The 11,888-nt window shown below is 39.2% G+C and overlaps 1 non-coding gene across 1 annotated transcript; it reads right to left on the bottom strand.

Moving 5' to 3' along the window:
• Positions 1-11,270: 11,270 nt before the first annotated feature.
• LOC130984861 (small nucleolar RNA R71) lies at positions 11,271-11,378 on the bottom strand. Its single transcript, XR_009088767.1, has one exon. It is a non-coding gene; the product is annotated as a small nucleolar RNA R71 (small nucleolar RNA).
• Positions 11,379-11,888: the final 510 nt, after the last annotated feature.

Consider the following 11,888-nt stretch of genomic DNA (forward strand, 5'->3'; position numbering starts at 1 on the left):
TCAACGGCGTTGTAAAGTAGACATCCACAGCTTTCCAGCAATATATAATAGTTCATACTTTATTCGTGATTAGACGATGTAAACTGGCGCTCAACGCCAGTTCCATGCTGCATTCTGGAGTCAAACGCTAGAAACACATCACGAACCAGAGTTGAACGCCAAAAACATGTTACAACTTGGCGTTCAACTCCAAAAGAAGCCTCTGCACGTGTAAAGCTCAAGCTCAGCCCAAGCACACACCAAGTGGGCCCCGGAAGTGGATTTCTGCATCAATTACTTACTTCTGTAAACCCTAGTAGCTAGTCTAGTATAAATAGGACGTTTTACTATTGTATTAGACATCTTTGGTCTCGGTTTTATTCCATTATTCATCTTAGGAGACTATTGATCATTCATGGGGGCTGTCCATTCGGCCATGCCTGAACCTTCATCACTTATGTATTTTCAACGGTGGAGTTTCTACACACCATAGATTAAGGGTGTGGAGCTCTGCTGTACCTCAAGTTTTAATGCAATTACTACTATTTTCTATTCAATTCAGCTATTCCTATTCTAAGATATTCGTTGCACTTCAACATGATGAATGTGATGATCCGTGACACTCATCATCATTTTCACCTATGAACGCGTGATTGACAACCACTTCCGTTCTACTTTAGACTGGGCGCATATCTCTTGGATTCCTTAATCAGAATCTTCGTGGTATAAGCTAGATTGATGGTGGCATTCATGAGAATCCGGAAAGTCTAAACCTTGTCTGTGGTATTCTGAGTAGAATTCAAGGATTGAATGACTGTGACGAGCTTCAAACTCGCGATTGTTGGGCGTGATGACAAACGCAAAAGAATCAAGGGATTCTATTCCAACATGATCGAGAACCGACAGATGATTAGCCGTGCCGTGACAGAGCATTTGGACCTTTTTCACTGAGAGGATGGGATGTAGCCATTGACAACGGTGATGCCCTACATACAGCTTACCATGGAAAGGAATAAGAAGGATTGAAGGAAGGCAGTAGGAAAGTAGAGATCCAACAGGGACAAGCATCTCCATACACTTATCTAAAATTCCCACCATTGAATTACATGAGTAGCTCTATCTTTATTTTCTGCTTATTTATTATTATTATTCGAAAACTCCATAACATTTACTATCCACCTAACTGAGATTTACAAGATGACCATAGCTTGCTTCATACCAACAATCTCCGTGGGATCGACCCTTACTCACGTAAGGTATTACTTGGACGACCCAATGCATTTGCTGGTTGGTTGTGCGGAGTTGTGACTAAGTGTGATTCACGTTTGAGAGCGCTACCAAGTTTTTGGCCATTGTTGATGATCACAATTTTGTGCACCAGTTAACGTGGCTATTAACGTGAGCTATGGATGGCTTTGTAGGCGTTATTGGTGATCACTTTTCTCATTAACGTTGCAAGCTCCTTGCCATTCCACGTTAGTATTCTCGTTAACTAAGTTAACGTGAATGCTAACATGGTTCTTCCATGCTTCATTTGTCCTGAAATCAAGCAATTAAAGTGCATCAAAGCTCTAGCCAAAATCATGAGATTATGCATCATCAAGTTATCATGCAATTCTAGCAAAAATCTCATGAAATCATGCAAAATTCACAATAGTTGCTTGAATCAATGTGTAAGTGTATTTTCACCCAAAACTTGCCTTATCCACTAAGAAAATGCATGAAACTACCCTAAAACAGTAAAGAAAAAGTCAGTGAAACTAGCCTAGATGCCCTAGCATCACATTCACACACCTACATCTCCTTCATCTCTTCTTCCTCTAATCCTTTCTTTCTTTTTTTACTCGAGGACGAGCAAACCTTTTAAGTTTAGTGTGGAAAAAAGCTATGCTTTTTGTTTTTCCATAACTATTAATGGCACTTAAGGCCGGAGAAACCTCTAGAAAGAGGAAAGGGAAGGCAGTTGCTTCCACCTCCGAGTCATGGAAGATGGAGAGATTCATCTCAAAAGCCCATCACTAGAAAGAGGATGGAGCAAACAAGAGAGCCCACTCATGGACCTCTACTTGAGCATGAGGAAGTCCTTCATCAAGAAATCCCTGAGATGCCTCAAAGGATGCATTTCCCTCCACACAACTATTAGGAGAAACTCAACACCTCTTTAGGAGAATTGAGTTCCAACATGGAGCAACTAAGAGTGGAGCACCAAGAGCACTTCATCATCCTCCATGAAATTAGAGAGGACCAAAAGGCCATGAGAGAGGATCAACAACGACAAGAAATAGACATAGAGGAGCCCAAGAACTCCATCGGTTCTTCAAAAGGAAGAAGAAGCCACCATCGCTAAGGTGGACCCGTTGTTTAATCTCCTTGTTTATTTTCTTTTCTGTTTTCGGTTTTTATGCTTTATGTTTTGACTATGTTTGTGTCTTCATTACATGATCATTAGTGTTTAGTGTCTATGTCTTAAAGCTATGAATGTTCCATGAATCTTTCACCTTTCTTAAATGAAAAATGTTTTCTGAAAAAGAAAAAGAAGAACATGAATTTCGAATTCTATCTTGAAAATAGTTTAATTATTTTGATGTGGTGGCAATACTTTTGTTTTCAGAATGAATGCTTGAACAGTGCATATTTTTTATAGTGAAGTTTATGAATGTTAAAATTGTTGGCTCTTGAAAGAATAATGAAAAAAGAGAAATGTTATTGATGATCTGAAAAATCATAAAATTGATTCTTGAAACAAGAAAAAGCAGTGAAAAACACAAAGCTTGCGAAAAAATGGCGAAAAATAAAGAAAAAGAAAGAAAAAGAAAAAGCAAGCAGAAAAAGTGGTGCATGGAATTGTGATTCACACTTTTCACAACTCCGGTGCCACTAGTAGCCCACTACCCAGCAAGTGCACTTGGTCGTCCAAGTAATAGCTTACGTGAGTAAGGGTCGATCCCGCAGAGATTGTCGGCTTGAAGCAAGCTATAGTTATCTTGTAGCTCTTAGTCAGAATATCAATAATGGTTCATAGTTTTAATTGGAATAAGTAAAAGAACAGTGATACTTGTTATGTAGTAATGGAGAATAGGTTGAGGTTTTGGAGATGCTCTATCTTCTGAATTTTTGCTTTCCTACTGTCTTCTTCTTCCCGCACGCAGGTCTCCTTCCATGGCAAGCTATATGTTGGTGGATCACCGTTGTCAATGGCTACCAGCCGTCCTCTCAGTGAAAAGGGTCCATGTATATGGCCAATCATCTGTCGGTTCTCACTAATGTTGGAATAGGATCCATTGATCCTTTTGCACACTGTCACTATGCCCAGCATTCATGAGTTTGAAGCTTGTCACAGTCATCCTTTCCCAGATCTGATGATTGGATTTTTGACGGTTTAGAATTTCACTAATGAAATCTTGTTGTAAAGTATAGTTTCTAAACCAAACAATAATCCTTTCATACAAAAAGTTGTTTGTCACTAGTACAAACCCCTAAAATTTATAAACCGAAGTATTTAAACCTCGGGTCGTTCTCCCTAAGATTTACAATAAAGTGTCTTGTTATTGGTTGTACGTTATTTTGGGGTTTTTGAGATTATAGACAAGAATTATAAATAGCAAAGGAAATAAACTAACAACTAACAAAGCTCTTGGCAAGATATGAGAACTAGAAGTCCTATCCTAGTTATCCTTTTCAATTGTGATGAGAATTGTGTATTGCTCCCACTTAGTTAACCTCTAACCATGGAGGAAAGTCAAGTGGATGAATCAATTTGATTCCTTAAGTCCTAATCAACTCCTAAAGGAATGACTAGCTTTAGAGATATTCAAATTAATTAGCAACGTCTAATTATCAATCAACAAAGGAATTAGATAACTCAAGAGTCACTAATTACTCTACCTAGGCCAAGAGGAACAAAACCTACACTATATCTAGAAGAGACATTTCATCAAACACATAGAGTGCAATACAAGTAAACATTATTAAATGCAAGAATTAAAGGAATCTATAACTACAAAAACAAGAGATCAACAATAGGAAAACAATGAAGAACATTTATTATGAATTACCTCTTATTGAATTGAAAGAAAATGGAAGTAGCAATAGTGGATCTATAACAAAGTATAAGAACAATATAAAGGAAATTGCAACAAAGGAGTAGAAGAATGATGAATGTAACAACAATGGATTGGGAAAGTAGAAGTAGAAGAGAGAATGAATCAAAACCTAGATCTAAGAACTAAACCTAATCCTAATTCTAGAGAGAAGTGAGAGCTTCTCTCTCTAAAACTCTAAACTAATCCTATGTCTATCCTCTATGCTTTTTCTAATTGACTAACTAATTGATTGTATATCTTCCCCTTAATCCTTTATCCTTATATTCCTTTCCCTTGGCCATTAGCGCCAAAATTGTGTTCAGAAACCCTCTCAAATCGCCAGGCACGTGTTGCATTAGTGAAGTCATGTGCCGTCATCGACGCGTGCGCGCACGGTACGCGTGCGCGTCTCTGACTTGTTTCACAATGTGCGCGCGAGCGCCTTGTGCGCGTACGCGTGCATGGCCTAGATCAATTCTTTGGCTTTTTGTGCTTCTCTCCACTTGCATGCTTCCTTCCTTGCTCCTTTGATCCGTGCCTAGCCTATTTCAATCCTGGAATTACTAGCAAACACATCAAGGCATCTCATGGAATGAAAGAGGAACTAGAATTCATCAAAATAAGGTTTAAAAAGCATGTTTTTACACTTAGGCACAAATACGGGAGAGATTACAAAACCATGCCAATTCATAGGTTAAATGCAAGAAAAGGTTGTCAAAATACCCTAAATTCAATACAAGATAAACCCTAAAAATGGGGTTTATCAACCTCCCCACACTTAAACCTTAGCATGTCCTCATGCTAAAATAAGAAGGAACTAAGGGTTATGACATTTATTGAATGCAACTAGACTACATGAATCCTATCTAAATGTAATTATCTAAGCAAATGGAAATGCTTAATTCAAACAAGTCGATTCCCAAGAGAGCATGTGTAAGCACAAGAGCTAGGCAATAGGAATTAAGTCCAAACTACAATTGGATTGAATTATCAAAAAGAGTTCAAACTTGCAAGAATATAGATAATATGGGTGAACACATGTGATTGAATTTTTGAACCCTCACCGGATGTGTATCCGCTCTATTCACTCAAGTGTTTAAGGGTTAATTCACTCAATTCCCTCCTAATCATGTTTTCCAAAATTTGATTTTCTTCTAACAATCAACACTTATTCAATGCATGCATACATTCATCATGAGGTCTTTCATTTAGGTTGTAATGGGGTTAGGGTCAAGGTAGGGTCATTTATGGTTAAGTGGACTAGAATTTGAATCTTTGATTAACATAGACTTTCCCACCTAACCTATATAATGACCTATACAATTAAGTACTAATCTAACTACCCATTCTTCACCTTTCCACATACTCATGCATTTTCTTTTTACTTCACTACACTTATGCATTGATTCTTATTGAGCTTCACTTTGGGGCATCTTGTCCCCTTTATTGCTCTTCTCTTTTTTTTTCCTTTCTTTTCTATATACATTATTTTCTTTTCTTTTCTTTTTTTTCTTTTTCACTTTTATTTCTTTTTCTTTTCATTTTTCTTTTTCTTTCAAACTATACACAAGAACATCAATGCATAAGGTCCATACATTTAGTCAATACATGAATATATACCCAATTCCTAAACATAAAAGTGTACTACCCTTTTTATCCCATCCAATGTTCCCAAGCCTCACCAACTTTGAATAATAAACACTCTCACTGGCCTAGGTTAATCAAAGATCCAAACAAGGACTTTTCATTGGTTTTCCGCCTTGGCTTGTAATGTGCTAATAATGAGAATAAATTGGTTAATCATAGGCTCAAATTGGCTAACAAAGGAATATAAAAGGGTTGGCCATTTGGATAAGTGAGCTAATGAAGTGATGGCCTCAATCATATAAATGCATAAATACAAGAAATAAATGGACATATAGAATCAAGCAAATCAAGGATCATAATCATAGAAAGAGAACAATTTCACACAAGAATGGAAGATAAATGGTCATAAAATGTAACCACATCAATAGGCTCAAGTCTCACAAGCTTGTGTTCTCAATTCAATACATGCTTCACAAAGTATGAAATTCAAGCAAGTCTCACCAAAATTTTCTTCAATCAATTGGGTTAGTACCCTACAATTAAACTTCTTGAAAAATCTCAATGTTTGACTAAGCATTGTTGTGATTGAAAAATCCAAAAATTTCCTTAGTTTATCCTTTCCTTTTACTTAAAACCAATTTCTTATGCAAAAGGGTGACACTACGTCTGCAATTCAAACTATGTTTTCTAATCACAACCACAAACTAAAAAGAAAGATAAGCAAAATGCATAAAGAAAAATCCAACTAAAAGTATGAAATCTAAAAATATCCAAAAGCATCAAGATGTCTAAAATCTAAAATAAGCAATAAAAGTATCCAAAGTAAACTAAAAATACATCAAAATATATACAAAAGATGTGCAAAATAAGATAACTAGGAGAGTAGCTGAAAAGTTCACCGGTCCCCAAGTAATGCTACCGGTGCCCTCCCCACACTTAAGACCAAGCATCGTCCTCGATGCTAAACCGGAGGATCAGTGGGAGGTACAACGATAGGCTCTGGCTGTGGCTGTGGGATTGGCTCCGCATGAGGCTGAGCTGTCTCTGTAGTGTCTGTAGCAACTGGAGGGGCATCCTGCTGAATCGGTGCCTCCGCATCCTCCTCCTGATCATCCTGCTCATCGGAGGCCGGAGAATCGGGAAGCGGAGGTAACTCAGCGCCAAGAGAGATGAGCGCCTGATCCATCCGATCCAGTCTGCATCTGACATGGAGCCTCTCGCGCTCTAAAAACCGAAACAAACGCTGGACCAGTAGGTAAGTAGGCTTAGGTACTGAAGGTGTAGCTGTTGATGAAGATGGAGTTGCTGGTGTAGAAGCGGATGGGGCTGCTGAAGGTCCAGCTGTCCCGACCACTGCCCTAGCTTTCGATCGACGTCTAGCCGGGGGTCTCTCAGTCACCCAAGTGCCCCAAGGAATTGTGATCTCCTTAGCACCGTCCTTTGGCGCCGGTGGTATCACATCATCATCGTGGCTAGGAACATCCGCCAGTGATGCCATGCTGGTAATCAGGACAGGAAAAGGCAGGAGGCCACGAATGTGGGCTCGCCACATGCTCTGTCGGATCAATCGGGGAAAATAAACTTCCTTTCCCTCCATAACACAGCCAATCAAGAGTAGCATCTCCATAGGGATCTCAGAAAGGTGAGTCGTGGGCAAGACGTAGTGAGCGAAGATCATCTACCAAGTCTTGGCCTCCTTGTTTAAGTGTGCAAAGAGCATCCCTTTGGGCTTTGTGTTGCCCGAGTCCATGACCCAAGTGGCATCTGGTAACCCAATCACGCGCCTAAGCGCCTCATAGTCAAAGGTCATGGTATGGATAGCTATCTCTGCCTGCTGATGGGCACACATGTCATCAGTAATGTGCCGACACTGTAATGCCCCCTCTATCGCAGTCTCAGTGATCATAACCTCTCTACCCCTCACATGAACTAAATCCAAAGTAGGACGGAAAAAGTTGCAATAGAATTCTGATGAGCGGATAATTTGTACGCTTTTTGGCATTGTTTTTAGTATGTTTTTAGTAGTTTTAGTTGAGTTCTTAGTATATTTTTATTAGTTTTTAGTTAAAATTCACTTTTCTGGACTTCACTATGAGTTTGTGTGTTTTTCTGTGATTTCAGGTATTTTCTGGCTGAAATTGAGGGACCTGAGCAAAAATCTGATTCAGAGACTGAAAAGGACTGCAGATGCTGTTGGATTCTGACCTCCCTGCACTCGAAGTGGATTTTCTGGAACTACAGAAGCCCAATTGGCGCGCTCTGAACGGCGTTGGAAAGTAGACATTCTGGGCTTTCCAGCAATATATGATAGTCCATACTTTGCCCAAGATGTGATGGCCCAAACCGGCGTTCAAAGTCACCTTCAGATTTCCCAGCGTTAAACGCCGGAATTGGCACCAAAATGGGAGTTAAACGCCCAAACTGGCACAAAAGCTGGCGTTTAACTCCAAGAAGAGTCTCTACACGAAAAATGCTTCATTGCTCAGCCCAAGCACACACCAAGTGGGCCCGAAAGAGGATTTTTATGTCATTTACTCATCTTTGTAATCCTTAGGCTACTAGTTCCCTATAAGTAGGACCTTTTACTATTGTATTTGACATCTTGAGATCTTTGAATCTTTTGATCACTGGGTGCTGGCCTCACGGCCATGCCTAGACCTTGTTCTTATGTATTTTCAACGGTGGAGTTTCTACACACCATAGATTAAGGTGTGGAGCTCTGCTGTACCTCGAGTATTAATGCAATTACTATTGTTCTTCTATTCAATTCCGCTTGTTCTTTGTCCAAGATATCACTTGTTCTTCAACTTGATGAATGTGATGATCCGTGACACTCATCATCATTCTCACCTATGAACGTGTGACTGACAACCACCTCCGTTCTACCTTAGATTAGGTGAATATCTCTTGGATTCCTGATACACGATGCATGGTTGATCGCCTGACAACCGAGTGCTCGCCTGACAAACGAGCTAGCCATTCCGTGAGATCAGAGTCTTCGTGGTATAGGCAAGAACTGATGGCGGCATTCAAGAGAATCCGGAAGGTCTAACCTTGTCTGTGGTATTCTGAGTAGGATTCAATGATTGAATGACTGTGACGTGCTTCAAACTCCTGAGGGCGGGGCGTTAGTGACAGACGCAAAAGAATCACTGGATTCTATTCCGGCCTGATTGAGATCCGACAGATGGATAGCCGTGCCGTGACAGGGTGCGTTGAACATTTCCACTGAGAGGATGGGAGGTAGCCACTGACAACGGTGAAACCCTTGCATAAGCTTGCCATGGAAAGGAGTAAGAAGGATTAGATGAAGACAGTAGGAAAGCAGAGAGACGGAAGGGAAAGCATCTTCATACGCTTATCTGAAGCTCTCACCAATGATATACATAAGTATCTCTATCTTTATCTTTATGTTTTATTCATATATCATCTATACCCATTTGAGTCTGCCTGACTAAGATTTACAAGGTGACCATAGCTTGCTTCATACCAACAATCTCCGTGGGATCGACCCTTACTCGTGTAAGGTTTATTACTTGGACGACCCAGTGCACTTGCTGGTTAGTTGTGCAAAGTTGTGTTTATGCCATGGTATTGAGCACCAAGTCTTTGGGGCCATTACTAGGGATTATTTGAGTTGTGAAAAGTAGTGATCACAATTTCGCACACCAAGTTTTTGGCACCGTTGCTGGGGATTGTTTTGTGTATGGACAACTGACGGTTCATCTTGTTGCTTAGATTAGGTATTTTTCTTCAGAGTTCTTAAGAATGAATTCTAGTGTTTCATGATGATCTGTTGAAATCTGGTTGGCTGTGAAGCCATGTCTAATCTTATTGGACCGAGGTTTCAACCTATCATCACAAGAGCTTGTTGATTTCTATCAATCTTGCTATTGGAGCAATGATCTGCTAAGGCTTGGCTGGCCATTGGCCATGTCTAGTGTTTTGGACCGAAGCTTTCTTTGAAAGCTTGGCTGGCTGTGAAGCCATGTCTAATTCCTGGACCGGAGTCTTAGACTAGCATTGCAATGATTCCTAGAATTCAAATTAAGAATTCTGAAACCTTTATTTTCTATTTTCATATAATTTTCGAAAAAGCACAAAAAAATTACAAAACCATAAAAACCAAAAAAGATTTTATGTTTCTTGTTTGAGTCTAGTGTCTAAATTTAAGTTTGGTGTCTTGCATGCATTGTTTATTTGATCTTGGTTCTATTTTCAAGTCAATAGTACAGGGAACTGAAGATTCAGAACATGCAGTAGAGGAATTACACAGAAAAAGCTGGGCGTTCAAAACGCCCAGTGAAGAAGGACAGATTGGCGTTTAAACGCCAGCCAGGGTGCCTGGTTGGGCGTTTAACGCCCAAAAAGGTAGTGCATTGGGCGTTAAACGCCAGAATGTGCACCATTCTGGGCGTTTAACGCCAGGATGGCACAAGAGGGAAGATTCTGTTTTTAATTCAGATTTTTTTCAAGTTTTCAAAGTTTTTCAAAATCAAATCTTTTTCAAATCAAATCTTTTCAATCAAATGTTTTCAAAATCAATTTCTTTCCTTTTTCAAAGATACTTGCTAACAATTAATGATTTGATTGAACATTTCAAGTATGTTGCCTTTTCTGTTGAGAGAGGTTTAATGTTTAAATCATATCTTTTCTTGTTAGGCAAGTCATTAATTTTTAAAATCAAATCTTTTTAAAATTGTTTTCAAATCATATCTTTTCAATCATATCTTTTTCAAAAAAAATAGTTTTCAATCATATCTTTTTAAATTCTAATTTCAAAATCTTTTTCAAAAATTACTTGATCTCTTTCTCACTCTTGGTTTTCGAAAATCAAATTAAAGTTTTTCAAAATGTTTTTAAAATCTTTTTAATTAATTTTCGAAAATTTCTTCCTCTCTTCTCACATCCTTCTATTTATGGAGTACCACTCCTCCTCAATGCACAATTCGAACTCTATCTGATTAAGTTCGAATTCTTCTCCCTCTTTCTTCTATTATTCTGTTCCTCTGACACCTCAAGGAATATCTATACTGTGACATAGAGGACTCCACATTTTCTTGTTCTCTTCTCTTTCATATGAGCAGGAACAAAGACAAAGGCATTCTTGTTGAAGCTGACCCTGAACCTGAAAGGACCTTGAAGCGAAAGCTAAGAGAAGCTAAGGCACAACTCTCCGTAGAGGACCTAACAGAAATCTTCAAAGAAGAAGAACCCATGGCAGCCGAAAACAACAACAATGCAAACAATGCAAGGAAGGTGCTGGGTGACTTTACTGCACCTACTCCCGACTTCTATGGGAGAAGCATCTCTATCCCTGCCATTGGAGCAAACAACTTTGAGCTTAAGCCTCAATTAGTTTCTCTAATGCAACAGAATTGCAAGTTCCATGGACTTCCATTGGAAGATCCTCATCAGTTCTTAGCTGAATTCTTGCAAATCTGTGACACTGTCAAGACTAATGGGGTTGACCCTGAGGTCCACAGACTTATGCTATTCCCTTTTGCTGTAAGAGACAGAGCTAGGGTATGGTTGGACTCACAACCTAAAGAAAGCCTGGACTCATGGGAAAAGCTAGTCAATGCCTTCTTGGCAAAGTTCTTTCCACCTCAAAAATTGAGTAAGCTTAGAGTGGAAGTCCAAACCTTCAGACAGAAGGATGGAGAATCCCTCTATGAAGCTTGGGAAAGATACAAACAATTGATCAGAAAATGTCCTTCTGACATGCTTTCTGAATGGAGCATCATAGGTATTTTCTATGATGGTCTCTCTGAACTATCCAAGATGTCTTTGGATAGCTCTGCTGGAGGATCTCTTCATCTGAAGAAGACGCCTACAGAAGCTCAAGAACTAATTGAAATGGTTGCAAATAACTAATTCATGTACACTTCTGAAAGGAATCCTGTGAACAATGGGATAAATCAGAAGAAAGGAGTTCTTGAGATTGATACTCTGAATGCCATTCTGGCTCAGAATAAGATATTGACTCAACAAGTCAATTTGATTTCTCAAAGTCTGTCTGGAATGCAAAATGCACCAAGCAGTACTAAGGATGCTTCATCTGAAGAAGAAGCGTATAATCCTGAGAACCCTTCAATGGAAGAGGTGAATTACCTAGGAGAACCCTATGGAAACACCTATAATTCTTTATGGAGGAATCATCCAAATTTCTCATGGAAGAATCAAGAGAGACCTCAACAAGGTTTCAACAACAATAATGGTGGAAGAAATAGGTTTAGC

This window comes from Arachis stenosperma, chromosome 5 (assembly GCF_014773155.1).
Source record: "Arachis stenosperma cultivar V10309 chromosome 5, arast.V10309.gnm1.PFL2, whole genome shotgun sequence".
NCBI lineage: Eukaryota > Viridiplantae > Streptophyta > Magnoliopsida > Fabales > Fabaceae > Arachis > Arachis stenosperma.